At 59.4% G+C, this 15,331-nt stretch overlaps 1 long non-coding RNA gene across 1 annotated transcript; it reads left to right on the forward strand.

Annotated features, from left to right (window-relative positions):
• Positions 1 to 3,825: 3,825 nt before the first annotated feature.
• LOC139021621 (uncharacterized) lies at positions 3,826 to 8,302 on the forward strand. Its single transcript, XR_011473525.1, has 3 exons — positions 3,826 to 4,013; positions 4,143 to 4,276; positions 6,647 to 8,302. It is a non-coding gene; the product is annotated as an uncharacterized lncRNA (long non-coding RNA).
• Positions 8,303 to 15,331: the final 7,029 nt, after the last annotated feature.

Raw genomic sequence — 15,331 nt, forward strand, 5'->3', positions numbered from 1 at the left:
TCTATCTCTCGCTCCCTCCTCCTTCCTCTCCGAAACCAATAAAAATATATTTTTAATGTGGTGTTTTTATTTTCAAAAAGCATCCCTGACTGCACATGGCCTGGAGCCCAGAGACACCCCAATATCTGCCCCTGTCCCTCTTGGGGAGCAGCTGGCCTCCTTGGGCGTCCCTCCCGCTCAAACACAGCCCACCCCCAACAGGTAACGCCACAGGGCTCCGGGGCTCACTCCCCCCCCCCTTCTCCCCCACCCCAAGAAAAACAGGAGGAGTGGGCGTGTTGCCCAAGATTGGAAAGCGCCCGCAGATAAGCCCGAGCGGAACAAAGAGGCCCCTGTCCGGCGGCTGCTGCGTCCCACAGGCTGAAGGTGGGGAGATGCTAGGAGAGTCGGGGATCATCTTACAGGATCGGGCCCTTTCACTTAAGTGGCTCCTGGGACCCAGGCCTGGACGGCACAGGACGGGCTCTGGGGAGGAGAAGGACAAAGAGCGACAACCGCTGCCCGCGGCGGCGAGGGCTGGAATCTTGTCCCATCTCCTCTCCCGGCTGCACTGCCAGGCACCTGCTCGCAACCTGCAGGACCGCCCGACAGGGACAGAGCGACCCCCACCGCATGCTCCCGGCTCAAAATCAGGCACACGGAGCCCTGCCAGTGTGGCTCAGTGGATAGAGCGTCGGCCTGTGGACTACAGGGTCCCGGGTTCGATTCCGGTCAAGGGCACAGGCCTGGGTTGCAGGCTCCATCTCCAGTAGGGGGCGTGCAGGAGGCAGCTGATCCATGATTCCCTCTCATCGTTGATGTTTCTCTCTCTCCCTCTCCTTTCCTCTCTGAAATCAATAAAAATATATTTAAAAAACACACAACAGGCCCATCGATCAGTGGAAGAGAGAGGCCAGAACAAGCGCATGCACAGACGGCCCATTGACTGGGACACAGGAGGCAAGAGCACGCGGGGACACAGCCTCTTCCACGTGTGGTGCCGGGAAACAGAGCGGCTGCCTGCGAAGGAACGAACTGGAACCACCTCTTACTCCAAAAATAAACCCAGCGCGGACTGAAGACTGGCATGCAGGACCTGAGACCGTGAAACCATAGAACAAAACACCGGCGGTACGTTCTCTGGTGTCAGTCTGAGCAATCGCGTCCTGAACCAGTCTCCGCAGACACGGGCTACAGAAGCAAAAATAAACCAACGGGGCGGCATCAAACTGAAGAGCTGTGCACAGCGGGGGAACCGCCCACAGACAGACAGGCAAGCTCCTGGCGGGGAGGGGGTCCGTGCCAGTTACACATTCATTGGGGATTAAGAGCCAAAATGTACCAAGGACTCACACGACCCGATGAAGAAACCAGCCCAATTGAAAGACGGGGCAGAGGACTTACTTGAATAGACACTTTCTCCAAACAAGACGGACAGATGGCAAACAGGCCCCTGAAAGACGCTCCACATCACTAAGTATCAGGAAAACACAGATCAAAACCCCAACGAGACATCACCTCCCACCTGTCAGAACGGACGACCACAAAGGCCATAAACAAGTGTTGGCAACATTGTGGGGAAAAGGGAGCCTCGTGCGCTGCCGGTGAGAGTGTGGACGGAGCAACCGCTGCGGAGAACGGTGTGGAGGTTCCTCAAGAAACTAAAAATAGAACAGCCCTCCCACCAGCAACTCCTCTGCCAGGCATTTAGCTCCAGAAAATGAAAACACAAATTCAAACAGACACACGCCCACCCGTGTTCACCTCAGCTCTGTTTACAACAGCCAGGATATGGAAGCAACTACGTGTCCACCGACAGATGAATAAAGAAGCTGTGGTCAGCCCGGCCGCGGGGCTCAGTGGCTGAGCATCGACCTATGAACCAGGAGGTCAGGGATCGATTCCCGGTCAGGGCACGGGCCCGGGCTGTGGGCTCCATCCCCAGTGTGGGGCGTGCAGGAGGCAGCCGATCCATGATTCTCTCTCATCATTGATGTGTCTATCTCTCTCTCCCTCTCCCTTCCTCTCTGAAATCAAGAAAAACATATACATATATTTTTAAAAGGCACTTGTGGTCATATATTCAATGAAACATTACCCAGCCATAAACAAGAGCGGGATCTTGCCATCTGAGACAGAATGGATGCACCGGGGGATGTGATGCGAAGGGAACGTCAGACTGGGACAGACAAGCACCATGTGACTTCACTTAGATCGTCACCGAACAATCAAAGCAAACAAACAGCACAGACTCAGAGATACAGGAAACAGACTGGCGGTTACCGGAGGGGGAAGAGCTGGGGGCAAGGGAAGAGGGGATTCAGAGGCACAAATTCCATTTTAAAACAAATACAGAGAAGCCATGGGGGTGTCAGGCACAGCACAGGGAGTATAATCAATAATAACATTGGAATAACTTTGTACGGTGACAGATGGTACCCTCGGGATCGCGCTGTAACGTACATAAATACTGAATCCCAACGGTAATGCCGGAAACAAACAGGATATTGTATGTCAGTTACGTGCCAACTTAAAAAACAAACCAAAACCAACTAATTCTGGCTCCTGGTTTCCTGGAGTTCTAGGTGTGTACCCTCCGCAGCCCAGAGCACCCCACCAGCCCACCCCCACCCCCCGATATCCTGTCAGCTCCCCACACCGGCCACAGGCCCCCTGGGGCCGCGTCTGAGCTGGGTCTCTGAGGTGTGCTGAGGGGTGTCCTCCCTGGACCCCGGGGACACAGCCCAGCCTCCGCCAGGGGAGGGAGCAGATGCAGGGACTGTGGCTCCATAAGGGCTCCCTGTCCTGTCCTGGGGTGATGGCCAGAGTGAGACACCGAAAGCAGGGCCCTTCCCCGAGTATGTGACACCAGCCAGGAAGCACCAGGGAGGCCTCCACAGACTCCCATTCAAGGGGCCCAGGAAACACCTAAGGTCCACAAGTGGACGAGCGAAGGGGGGGAAGGAGGAGGAGAAAGAGGCCACAGAGGAGATGAGAGTCATGTGACCTCAGAGAGAGGCTCTTCCTTCAGGGCCGGGGACCCGGAGCGAGGTCTCTGACACGTGGAACCAGCAACACAGAGAAACTCCTTAGAAATCTGACCTCAGACACATAACAGAGCTGCTGCCACGGAGGCCAGGATTCCCCCTAACAGTAACTCTAACTCTCACCCCAATCCGAATGCTAACCCTAGCCCTAACCCTAACCCTAACCCTAGACCAAAACCTAGCACTGACCCTAGCCCTAACCCCAACTTTAACCCTAACCTAACCCTAACCCTAGCCCTAGCCCTAACCCTAACCCTAACCCTAGCCCTAGCCCTAGCCCTAACCCTAACCCTAACCCTAATCCTAACCCTAGCCCTAGCCCTAGCCCTAACCCTAACCCTAACTCTAGCCCTAACCCTAACCCTAACCCTAACCCTAACCCTAATCTAACCCTAACCCTAACCCTAACCCTAACCCTAGTGCCCTCTGTGCAAGTCTGAGCAGGGCCCTGGTTCTCGACTGGCCCACACGCTGGAATCACCTGGGGCTTGAAAGCCCAGCCCAGCGATGCCCGGCTCTCACCCCTGGGACTCCGACTGGATGGGTCAGGGGTGCGCCCTGGGCATCCTGCCTGGCTCTGTGGCCGGCACAGGAGCTTCCGAGACACGCCCTCGCCGCCTCCCCTGGACGGAAGGAACCAGAACCCCAGGACTGAGTCGGCCGGTTCTGATGAGCACCTTCCACCCACGTGACCCTAACTTCCTGCCTCGCAGAACCATTACTTTGGAAATTTGCCCAAGAGATCGTTTCTCCGGAGCTTTGCCAAACAGACCGCACTTCCCCACAGGGCTCCGAGCCTTCAGCCAGCATGGCCGTCCTCCATCAGCTCGAAGGCCCTCCGGGCCCCAGGCGGGTCCCTGGAGACCACAGGAACCACCAGAGGAGGCAGCGAGGCGTCGGCCCGTTTTCCAGGGGGAGCAGGGGAGGAGGAGGTGGAGCTGAGCCGCGTGTGGTTGGGTTTTTACTGCGACGAGGGAAGGAGACCAGGTGAGCGGGAGGAGCCTCTGGAAACACGCAGGGAGCCTCCGGGAACGGCGAGCAGGCGGCCTTCCCACGCCAGCCGGGCCCACTGCTTCCCGGAGGCTGAGCAAACAGTTTGTTTTGTCTTTTGAAAAGGGGTGTAGACATCCATCACCAGGGGAAAGAATGAAGGCGCCTGAGCCAGCTGAGCCCCTTCCAACAACCACCGAGGCCAAACCCGCGGGCAGGGCAGGGCGGGCGCCATCCGAGAGCCACGGTGCGGTTAACCTGTGAGTAGCCGCCAGCCCAGCGGGAGGCAGGGGGACCGAGGGGCAGGCGGAGGTGCCTGGAGGGCCGGCTCCCGGACCAGGTGGAAGCCGCCAGCGATGGAGCCGTGTTCTGGGCGCAGTCCTGGGCCCACCTCCTGATAAGCAGGAGGCCTTTTTAAAAATATGTTTTCATTGATTTCAGAGGAAGGGAGAGGGAGAGAGAAACATCAGTGATGAGAGAGAACCACGGACCGGCCGCCTCCTGCACGCCCCCCACTGGGGATGCAGCCTGTGACCCGGGCACCTGCCCTGACCAGGAATCGAACCCTGACCTCCTGGTTCATAGGTCGACCTCAACCCCTGAGCCACACTGGCCGGGCGGTAACCAGGAGTGTTGTCATGACTTGTGTACAAGTCGCTCTATGCGACCACAGGCTCCAGAGGGGCTGGGACTGGGCTCACCTGGCCCCCGGCTCCCGGCATCCGGCCTGGGACCCCCCTGGCCATGACCCCACCAGGCCGTGTCTGAGGCCTCCTGTGAACAGCCTGCCCTTCCCAGGGGACCCAGGCGGCACCTAACCGTCTGTGTGGGCCTCGGGAACCCAGCTCCGCCCACAGCACGCGGTGGAGTCACGGTTCCTGCGAACACCCGTCGGCCGGGAACCTGGAGCCGGGCCTCGTCCGGAAATCAGGACTTGGTGGAGGAGCAAAGGGATGGAGGTGAGGTCGTCATGACTACGCGTCAGCCCTCGCCCCATCAGGGTGTCCTGACGGGGAACAGAAAGGCCCCCCAGGGACACAGAGGAGGCCCCGGAAGACAGAAGCAGAGGCCGGGGCCATGCGGCCACAAGCCAACAAGTGCCGGCGGCCCCCGGAGCTGGAGGCGGCGAGGAAGATCCTCCCGGAGCCTCCAGAGGGAGCCCGGCCGCCCTGGCCCCTGACGGCCAACTTCCCGCCTCCAGGACTGAGCGCGAATGCGTTTCTGTGTGTGAGCCGCCCGAGGGTGGGATGTGTCACGGCTTCTGGAGTGTAATGCTCCCAACAAGCCCAGTTCACAGGGCGGGGAGGGAGGGAGGCGCGAGGAGCGAGGGGTGTCCCTCAGGGTGACACAGGGACCGGATCCAAGCGTCACTGCTCTCCTACCCGCCATGGAACTCAATTCCAACCCGTGCAACCAGCCGGCGTGGCTCAGCGGCTGAGCGTCGGCCTAGGAACCGGGAGGTCAGGGTTCGATTCCCAGTCAGGGCACAGGCCCAGGTTGCGGGCTCCATCCCCAGTGGGGGGGCGTGCAGGAGGCAGCCGGTCCATGATTCTCTCTCATCGTGGATGTTTCTCTCTCTCTCCCTGTCCCTTCCTCTCTGGAATCAATAAAAATTAAAAAAGGAACCCTTGCCAAGCAGCAAGACGGCCGATGGAACACGCCGAGACGGAGCCCTCAGGACGCCCGGCCCGAGCGGCGGGCAGGCGAGGACGACTAACCCATGGTGGCAGGCCCGCTCCGGCTGCCTGGCCCAGACGCTGCCGCGGACGCGGGTGTTTATCAGGAAAACCTCACCTTTGCAACTACAAAGGCCGGACAGACAGGGCGCGTAATGGGAAGGGGCACATGAAAGGGAGAGACACATGTGCAAACCATAACGTGCTATTTCCACTTAGAGGAGAGGGGAAAATCGCCACATTTTCCTGGAGTCAGCGTCTCACGAATCTGCTCCAAGATGAGAGGAGAAGGCTACTTGCACCGACACAGGCGTGTGAAGGTCTTAAGAAGGCAGAACCGAGAGGGAGACATGACCCCCCCGCCTGCCCCCATTCCCGCCGGCACGCTCTCCGCTCTCCCAGGAGCATGTGAAGCGGCGGCGGGAGCGGGTCTCCGTGTTGGGATTCCTCTTTCCCGTCCACGGAACAGAAAACACTTCACCCACAAACCACAACCCTCCTTGGCCCGGAGGTTGTCTCTCAGGATTTAAAGCTCCTGACATTTGATGGAGGAAAAAAGACAAACTAATCGCGGTGGGAAGAGCCCGCTCTCGGTCCCCTTGTCCGAGCTCGGACTCGGCGAGCCCCCCAGTTGGCATTCGGGATAACGGGGCACAGGGCCCAGGCCTGCTTCCACCAGTCCCAGCTCCCGCCACAGGCAACTGGGAAACGTGTACTTTCAAATGTCTATTTAAACGGCAGCTCTGGCCCCGCCGGCGTAGCTCAGGGGTTGAACCAGGAGGTCAGGGTTCGGTTCCCGGTCAGGGCACAGGCCCGGGTTACAGGCTCCATCCCCAGTGGGGGCGAGCAGGAGGCAGCCGGTCCATGATTCTCTCTCATTATTGATGTTTCTCTCTCTCTCCTCTCTTCCTTTCTCTCTGAAGTCAATACAAATATATTTTTTTAAAAAACAAGGCCACCGGACCCCAGCGCTTGCTGTCCTTCTGCCCAGCCGTCCCCACGTGTTGGCGAGTCTCCCCTCGGGTCACAGGACAGTTGCTGAAGCTCCGAACATCGCACCCTCGAGTGAGCGTCCCATCCGGACAAGAAGGAAAGGGTGGGCGCAGCGGGCTTCCTCCTCTCTGCCTCTTCTCAGGAAGGAACATCCCAAGTCACACGCCAGCTCCCATTAAACCTGGGACTGGGGACGCGGCCCCCAGCGCCCTCGCCAGCAGAGGCGGGTTCCACGCGGGCGCGGCCTAAGCTTGTCCGGGGATGGGACGGGGAGACCGGCTCTGGGGAGGCCTCTGCCATGGGGGGCTCGTGCGTCCACCTTCCGGAAACAGGACAACACACCAGGCAGTGGCTCCCGTCCCCCACGCCCAGCTCAGCGAGCATCGTAGCCCTTAAAATAAGATCAGAATCAGCCAGAGGCAAAGGCACGGACGGACGGTAGGAACTATATTGGGATTCCCTGGAGCCGGAGGAGGTGAGCAAAAGCCGGGGGCTGGGCCCGGCCGGCGCACAATCTCATCCGCGCCCGTGGCAAGGAATTCTAAAAATACCGCCTTTTGACAGCCGTTTAAATAGCAAGCTCCGCATGTGTAACCCCCACTCACCCCCTCCTGCCACGGAGAAAGGAGTGACAGCCGCACTGCGTTGGTGGGACCAGGGGTGGAGACCTGTCGGTGCTGGAGTCGGCGTTCCCGCCGGGCCTCTGTCCTGTTTCCTCGTGGGTAACAGGAGGGTATGAGGACCTCGCCCTCGGGGGAAGTGGCCAGCGACGCACGTCAACTTGGCCGTTCCCGACGATCAGGCTCCTGGGTCACGATTGGGAGCTGCCAGCCATGAGAGGCAGGTGGGCAGGTGGGCGCCTCCCTACACATCCCCCCAGTCACAGCGAAGACCAGTCCCAGGTTCAACGCGGCCCCAGACGTCGGTGACAAACGCTGGTCAGCGAACGGCACAAGGCGGCCACACGCCTGCTCTGTAAACATGAGGCCGTCTCAGGGTCCTTCCTTCTCAAAGAGGCTCAGTCCACGTGCATGAACCCTCAATGTCACTCAAGGTCGATGTCACTCCAGGCTGATGCCTCTCAAGGTCAAGGTCACTCCAGGTCGATGTCACGGTGTTCGTGCGTGGGCACCGGCAGCCAGAACCCTCCACAGCACGACTGGACACGGCGGGTTCGGAACCCAGCCCGGGCACCACTGCCAAGGGCACGGTGTTTGCCCCGTGAGGGCAGCCCCCTCGTCTGCTCCATGACAACAGAAGCCCTGGTTTTGCTGGAGGTAAAGGTGGGTGAAGCCTGCAGTACCGCCTGGGAGAGCGCCCTCCGCAGCAACATTGCAAATACTCGCCCGCCCCTCTGGTGTCTCAGGCAGAGCATGACGGCCCCTGGAGCGAGGTTATGGCTCCCAGCCCACACATTCACCGTCTAACCCAGCGATGGCGAACCTTCTGAGCTCGGCGGGTCAGCATTTTGAAAAACCCTGACTTAACTCTGGTGCCGTGTCACATATAGAAATATTTTGATATTTGCAACCATAGTAAAACAAAGACTTATATTTTTTATATTTATTTTATATATTTAAATGCCATTTAACAAAGAAAAATCAACCAAAAAAATGAGTTCGCATGTCACCTCTGACACGCGTGTCATAGGTTCGCCATCACTGGTCTAGACTGTGGCGTTTTATTTATTTATTTTTATTGATTTCAGAGAGGAAGGGAGAGGGAGAGAGAGGGAGAGAGAGAGAAAGATCAATGATGAGAGAGAATCATGGGTCGGCTGAGGCAGGGAGCAGGTGGGCAGGCTGATCCCACGGGAGCTGAGCTGACGGACAGGTGGAGACACAGAGGGACGCCCCCCCCCCCCCCCCCCCCCGGGAGCCGTCAGAAGCTCCCACTGCGTCAGCACTGAGGTCTGGAAACCGCTGACCCAGCGCGGCCGCAGCCCTGGATCCGCCTCGTTGGGAACCGGCTTTTCAGCAAAACCTCCCGGACTCACTGGTCTCTGAACAGCGTCCAGCCCCTTTCTCCCTCTTTCCATTCAAAGAATTTCCAACCCCATTTCCTTCTGCAAACACCTCTGGACGGGGGCATCTGTGGGTAGCACGCTGGTGGCCCTGCTTTCTGGGTGGTGTGCGTGTGCACGTATGTGTGTGTGCGTGTGTGTGTGCGCACGCGTTTCATATGACGCCTGTCCTGTTTCTGTGCTTGAAGCAACCTTTTACGGGCATGAGCACGCAGCCAAGTCCCAGCTGGCAGTCCTGCGAGCAGCCCAGCACCGCGCTGTGCCCGCCGCCAATTCTGCTCCAGCAGAAACACCGCTTTGTACTGGGGCCTGAGCTTTGGGGCGAAAGCAGGAATTTTCTGACCCACATGCAGCCTCAGAGCCACGGCGCCGAGTGCACAGGCGGGAGCAGTTCAGAAACTGGTTGGTCATCTTTGGTAGAGAGAGAGAGAGAGAGAGAGAGAGAGAGCGAGAGAGAGAGAGAGTTCCGATGGCCAAAAAACAGTCTGGGCCCCAAATACTCGTGGTTAAAAGGACTTAGAGAACCAGAGTCCCGTTGTAACAGCTCTGGCCAGGGCTGTGGAGCCTCTGTCGGTGGTCATGCCGAGAATCACTCCCCGTTCGAGCTGAGAGGGACGGCGGACTCTTAGGACCACAGTGTGGCCTCTGGGGAGGGAGGGGGCAGAGAGCCGGAGGGGGTCGGAGGGCGCTGAGTGCTGGCGTCCCCCGACTTCTCGACCGGGTGAGCTGCCACCACAGCCCAGGGTTCCCTTTGTGGACGGCTGTGTGTTCTGTGCACATTCCTCTGTTCTCTGTTTTACTTAAATTTTTTGAAGTTTTTTTAGACCAGCCAGTGTGGCTCAGGAGTTGAACATCGAGCTATGATCCAGGAGGTCACAGCTTGATTCCTGGTGGAAGAGAGACCGAAACATCAGTGATGAGAGAGAATCATGGATCGGCTGCCTTCTGCACGCCCCCCACTGGGGATCGAGCTCACCACCTGGGCCTGTGCCCTGACCGGGAATCCAACCATGTCCTCCTGGTTCACAGGTGGCCGCTCACCACGGAGCCACGCCGGCCGGCCCACGGCGGCCTTTATATGCACATTAATTCAGCTCTGTGACGGGGCTCCAGTCCCCCGAAACGTCAGCCAACAGACCCCAGGAGCGCCCTCCTGACGCCCACAGAGCCAGGCCCCAGGCCCCGTTCCGGCCTGGGCTCCCACGGTAACACTGGCTCCCACACTCACACGCTGGCCGCCGACTCTGAGCTCTGCCTTCCTGTCAGCGAGCTCCACAGCCCTGTCCTGCCGGGCCCGGCCTCCCTCCTGGTGAGTGAAAGCCGCCGGGACCTGTATGTTCGAGATGGATTAGAGAAACGGCATGGAGCCTCTCACGGCATCAGGAGAGTCAGTGCCCAGCATGGGGGGGGGGGGGGGGGGGGGCTGGGGGGGGGGGGGTTCCTACCAAGTCAGCGCTTCACGCCTCACGCTGGGCCTCAGAGCTGTGCCCGCCTGGCCCTGGCCCGGGAGAGGGGCGCTGTCTGGGGGAGATAAGGTGGAGCCTGAGAGAGTGGAGATAGAGTGGGAGCCGGAGGAGGGAGAGGCTGGAGGGAGCCACGTGGAGGGAGCCGTGTGGAGGGAGCCGTGTGGAAGGACCGCGGCGTGAAGGCCAGCCCTGTCCTGGGCCACAGAGGCCAGGCTTACCCCAAACCCAGGGCCCCCGCCCAGTCCGAGGACAGAGTGGACGCAGGGGGAGGAGCAGGTGCCCGACCCTCCATTGCCAACCTCAGCAGGGTGAGCCTGGGCGGGTGTTCCTGAGCGGCAGGAGAAATCGGGGGGGCATGGGGCTCCCCACTCATTGTCACGCGGGCAGGTGACTTGTCCCTGGTAACTCGTGGGGGGTGGGACGGTGAGGAGAGCGCGACAGGGACAGACGTAGCCTGTGGATACGGCTCCTCGGGTTGAAGATGTGATTCCATTTCAGACGCGTGGACCAGGCCCCCGCTGCCCCCCTCCCCCCCCCCACGCCCCCGTCTGGAGAGGCGTTTGTCCGTCCGCCCTCCCAGAGGCACCGGTGGGGGGGGCTGAGTGCCACCCAGGCCTTCGCAGCTGCTGCCTTTCCTCCTGGCCCTTTGCTGTCAAACGTTCCCCCCGCAGGGCGGACACTCAAACACCACCCGAGCTCCGAGAATCCACCGATTACTACGTGTATTTATTCTGAACTCGAAAACTGCCCATTTAACCAGAACAACACAAAACCGACCTGTAGCGTCCCCGCCGAACAAACCATTCCCCGCAAATCACCCCCTTCTTCTCTTACGAGAACCACCGGGGACACAGATACACGCCCGGCTCTCGGCGCCCGGCTCTCCGCGCTTCCCACGCGCTGCCTGCGGGGCTGGAGCTCTGGGTCGGCCTCCCCGAGACGTGGAAAATCCACAAAGAACCAGGAGCCTGGCCGCCAGCTCCCAGGCGAGCAGAGAGGACTGGGCGGCGTATCTGGGGGCCAGCACCCTGCCCGCCCGGCTCACCGCAAACCCCGGTGTCAGCAGACAACTCGGCGGCATGCCCCTCTCTGCCTTTCCTGGTTCTTTTCTTCCAATTTCGTTTTGTGTTGGTTTTTAGCAAATTTTTTAGAAACTATATTTTTCTTGATCTCAGAAAGGAAGCGGGAGGGAGAGAGAAACATCCATGATGAGAGAGAATCATGGGTCGGCTGCCTCCTGCACGCCCCCCACTGGGGATCGAGCCTGTGCCCCAATCGGGAACCGGAACCGTGACCTCCTGGTTCATAGGTCAACGCAACGCTCAACCACTGAGCCACGCGGGCCAGGCTGTTTGCTAGCAATTTTTTAAGTTTTATTATTTTATTTCATTTTTTTGACAAACCTGTACTATTCCACTAGGACTTTTTTCTCCAACTGAGGTTTGGCCATTTTTCCTAACGTTCAGAAGCAACTGGAGCAAGAATGCCGACCGCACACGCTGCTGGCAGCCGGTGTGGATGCCACGGCCTCGCTCGGCTGCCCACGGAGGCTCTGACACGCCTGACACCGTCTGCTGACACGAGGCTCCTGCTCCTGAGGGAGGCCCCGCCGCCGGGGCTCCCGTTGGGGTCAGGTGGGCTGCTTGCCTCCGTTTGTCGGGCTGCCTTTACAGAACATCCTCGAAACGGCCCGCCTCGTCTAAAAAGCCTCCGACGTCGCCATCGACGCCAAAACTGCCGTGAGTGGAAGGGCCAGTTCCTTGGTTATTTCTGAGGAACAGAACGGGGCTCCCGCGGAGACGGAATGAGAACTGACGCAGGGAAGTGAAAGCGCGTGCTCAGGCCGAGGAAGCCGGAGGCCGAGCTGCCAACCAGGCCCGAGCGTGAGCATCCCGGTCCTGCCCCGCCTGCCAGGACCCAGCCCGGAATCCGGCCTCTGGACCACCCTGTGCTGATTGGGTGGCACGGGTTGCTTAGCAACCCACAGGCCAATCCCATTTGGCTCTTAAATGCCAACATCTGCACCGCGTTGGAGGTATAATTTTTAATTCAAACTCTTATGGCTTCAGACAGAGGAGAAAATGTATCTTTTTTTTATAACACACTAGAGGCCCAGTGCACGAATTCTTGCACCAGTGGGGTCCCTCGGCCTGGCCTGCGGGATCAGGCCGAAACCAGCTCTCTGAGATCCCCCCGAGGGGTCCCGGATTGCCAGAGGGCACAGGCCAGGCCGAGGGACCCCACTGGGGCACGATCAGGGCCGGGGAGGGACGCGGGGGGGCTCCAGGGCATGTCCGGCCCATCTAGCTCAGTCCTGATCAGCCGGGCCCCAACAGCAAGCTAACCTACCAGTGGGCGCATCTGCCCCCTGGTGATGAGTGCACATCATAGCAAGCAGTTGAGCAGCCTTAGCATATCATTAGCATATTAGGCTTTTATTATATAGGATTTGTTATTTTGAGAAATTTTTTTTTAAAGGAAAAAAACAATATTTATTGCCTTATATACAATCCCCCTCCCCCGGCCCAAACAATTCATGATTTAGGATGCTACCCTCCACAGCTCCGTGTCTAAAACCCAACGGAGACGCGGTCTCGCCTCTCTCCAGTTTCTTTTTTGAGTAGAGATGCGTAGGAAAGGGGAAGGAAGGGGACAGTCCTTCAGGGGTCCAGAGGAGAGGCAGGAGCCGTGCATCCCATTGTCAGTGGAAGTGGGAAGGCATTAGGACAGAAGGGAAAAGTAGTTCGGTCTCCGTTCCGTTGAAAGGTGGGCATTGCGTATGGATCCACGTTTCAGCCCAAGTCAGGTAAGAATCTGGATATGTGTCTTTAAAAAGAAAAGGCTCCTATTGAATTTTTAGAGAGGGGAAGAGAGAGATAGTTAGATGGAAGCATCGATGAGAGAGAAACAGTGATCGGCTGCCTCCTGCACATCCCCCACTGGGGATCAAGCCTGCAGACCGGGCGTGTGCCCTGACCGGGAGTCAAATGGTGACCCCCTGGCTCGTGGGTCGATGTGCAACCACTGAGCCACACCAGCCAGGCAGGAGAGGTATCCTGACAGCTGTCCCAGGATGGGGCCTTGGTCTTCATGAGGCACTGTCTGCTACATCTGATGAGCCCACCACTGCTACCTTCCCCCCCAAATAATCACCTGCACCCCCCAAACGAAATCAGAGAAGCCAACCAGCAGAGGAACTCAGACCCGACACGCACTCAGGAGTTCCCGCGTGACCTCCGCACGGGCAGCGCGCTCTCCGATCTCGGCCTCCGGTACCGGCCCTCACGCAGGTGCCGGCCCTGCCTGGGCCTGACAGGCCTTGGCAATTGCAGCTTCCAGCTCTGCCAGGTCCGAGCCGATACCCGGCGTGTGGTTTGGTGACAGGGTAACAGGACCCCAGGGAAGTCAGATTTGCAGAGAATGAGGGCACGTCCAGAACCAGTTTCTTTTAAAAACTGCAAATGCACTGCAGCGGATGTCATCCTCCCCGGCCCGGCCGGGCGAGTGCGTGCGCCCACGCTCCCCGCAGCACTGGGGGTCAGGTCACCTGCGGGCAGCAAGGAAGCCCTAAGTCACTGCAGCAGGACAACGGTGCCCGGGAAGCTGAGCAAGGAGGGGAACGGGGTCTCGGCCTGGGCGGGGTCCCCTTAACGGGGCGACGTCTGCAGCTGCTCTGAGCCAGGCCTCTGGCAGAAAAAGGGTGCCAGGCGCTCTGACAGGACAAACGCACCAGCACACACCCCCGCCCGCTCCTGGCTCCTGGCTCCTGGCTCCTGCCGTGTGGGGTTTCTGGCCCCTGGATTTGCCTGGGATCTGATTACTCTTATCTCTGCTTGCATAACTACAAATGTTAGCGTTCCTGCTCAACTGATACGGCTCTGTTTGACCAACACAAAGGGAGGCTGTATGCACACTTGCCCTCTCCCCAGAAGGGCTGCTTAAACGAAGGGAAAAAAGAGAGAGAAGAAAAGAGGGGGGGGGGGGCGCTGGGAACCGAGGGCAGGCCTGCTGAGTGAGCCTTTCAGAGAGAATTATGGGCGAGGTTGTGTGTGCACGTGTGTGTGTGCACGTGTGCATGTGTGTGCACACGTGTGCTTGTGTGCATGTGTATGTGCGCGTGCACGTGCGTGTGTGTGTGTGTGTGCATGGGGGGCACACGCTTGCTTAACAGGCTGCAAAGCTCAGGATTGAAAACGGTTCACGGGCATCGTGTCAGAACCACGATGATTTATTCTGCTGGTTCTTTGTCAAACACGGGCTTTCTCCTGACTCCCTGCAACTGTCCGGGGCCCCAGCCTTCCACACGGAGGCACAGAGTCCTGCGGAGAGCAGGTCTGGTTCAAGATAAACAAGGGCTCGGTCATAAATAAGACAGCGGCATATCCTTGGCCTCCGACGCGCCTCGTCTGCCCAGACGGCAGATGTTCTCTCGTCCAAAACGGAGGGAACGATCCTCCAGCCAACGCCCCCCGCCCCCCCCAAGCTCATAAGGTGTGGGCATGAGCCCTCCGGCTCTATCCGCCCCCCTGCCCTGCCTGGGGGGCCAGTCTGCTGGGGGAGGCGGAGCACAAGGCAGGAGGCAGGTGGAGGCTCCGCTCAGGGTCAGGAGGACAAGCAGAGCTGCTGCTTTATTCTCGGGGCCACCCCCACCTTCCCCCCCCGCCCCCATGGCATCGAAGTCCCCGAGGCCGAGGCAGAGGCCGGGGTGGGAGGCAGCCGGGGGAGGGGCGGCCCCCCCTTGGCTCCTCCGAGGGCCCTGTGCCTCATGTTTGGTTAACTGTGTTTTTAGGACGGAGACGTAACTCACATTCCACAAAATCGAGGGCTTTAAAGGGTGCGTTTCAGGGGTTTTAGTCTATTTGTCAAGTTCTGCCGTCACCACCACCAAGTCCGGCCGGACTCCTCGCCTCCCAGGAAACCCCTGCACCTCATTTTGAACCCATCCCTTCGGATTCTGTTTTCTGAGGAAGGTGCACATCTGTCAGCCTCCAGCTCCACACAAATGACGTTTGCCCGGGTCCAGAGGCTCCTGCCCAGCGGCCTCCCCAGCCCTTCTACCCGAGCCCAGCCCAGGTGGGGGTGGGGGTGGGGAGGCGGCGCCCCACCTGCCTGGAGGCCCCTGACCCTAATCCCACCCCCCCACCCCCCCACCCCTCC

This window comes from Myotis yumanensis, unplaced genomic scaffold, assembly GCF_028538775.1.
Source record: "Myotis yumanensis isolate MYYU_CA2020_CCGP unplaced genomic scaffold, mMyoYum1.0.hap1 SCAF_13, whole genome shotgun sequence".
Taxonomy (NCBI): Eukaryota; Metazoa; Chordata; class Mammalia; order Chiroptera; family Vespertilionidae; genus Myotis; species Myotis yumanensis.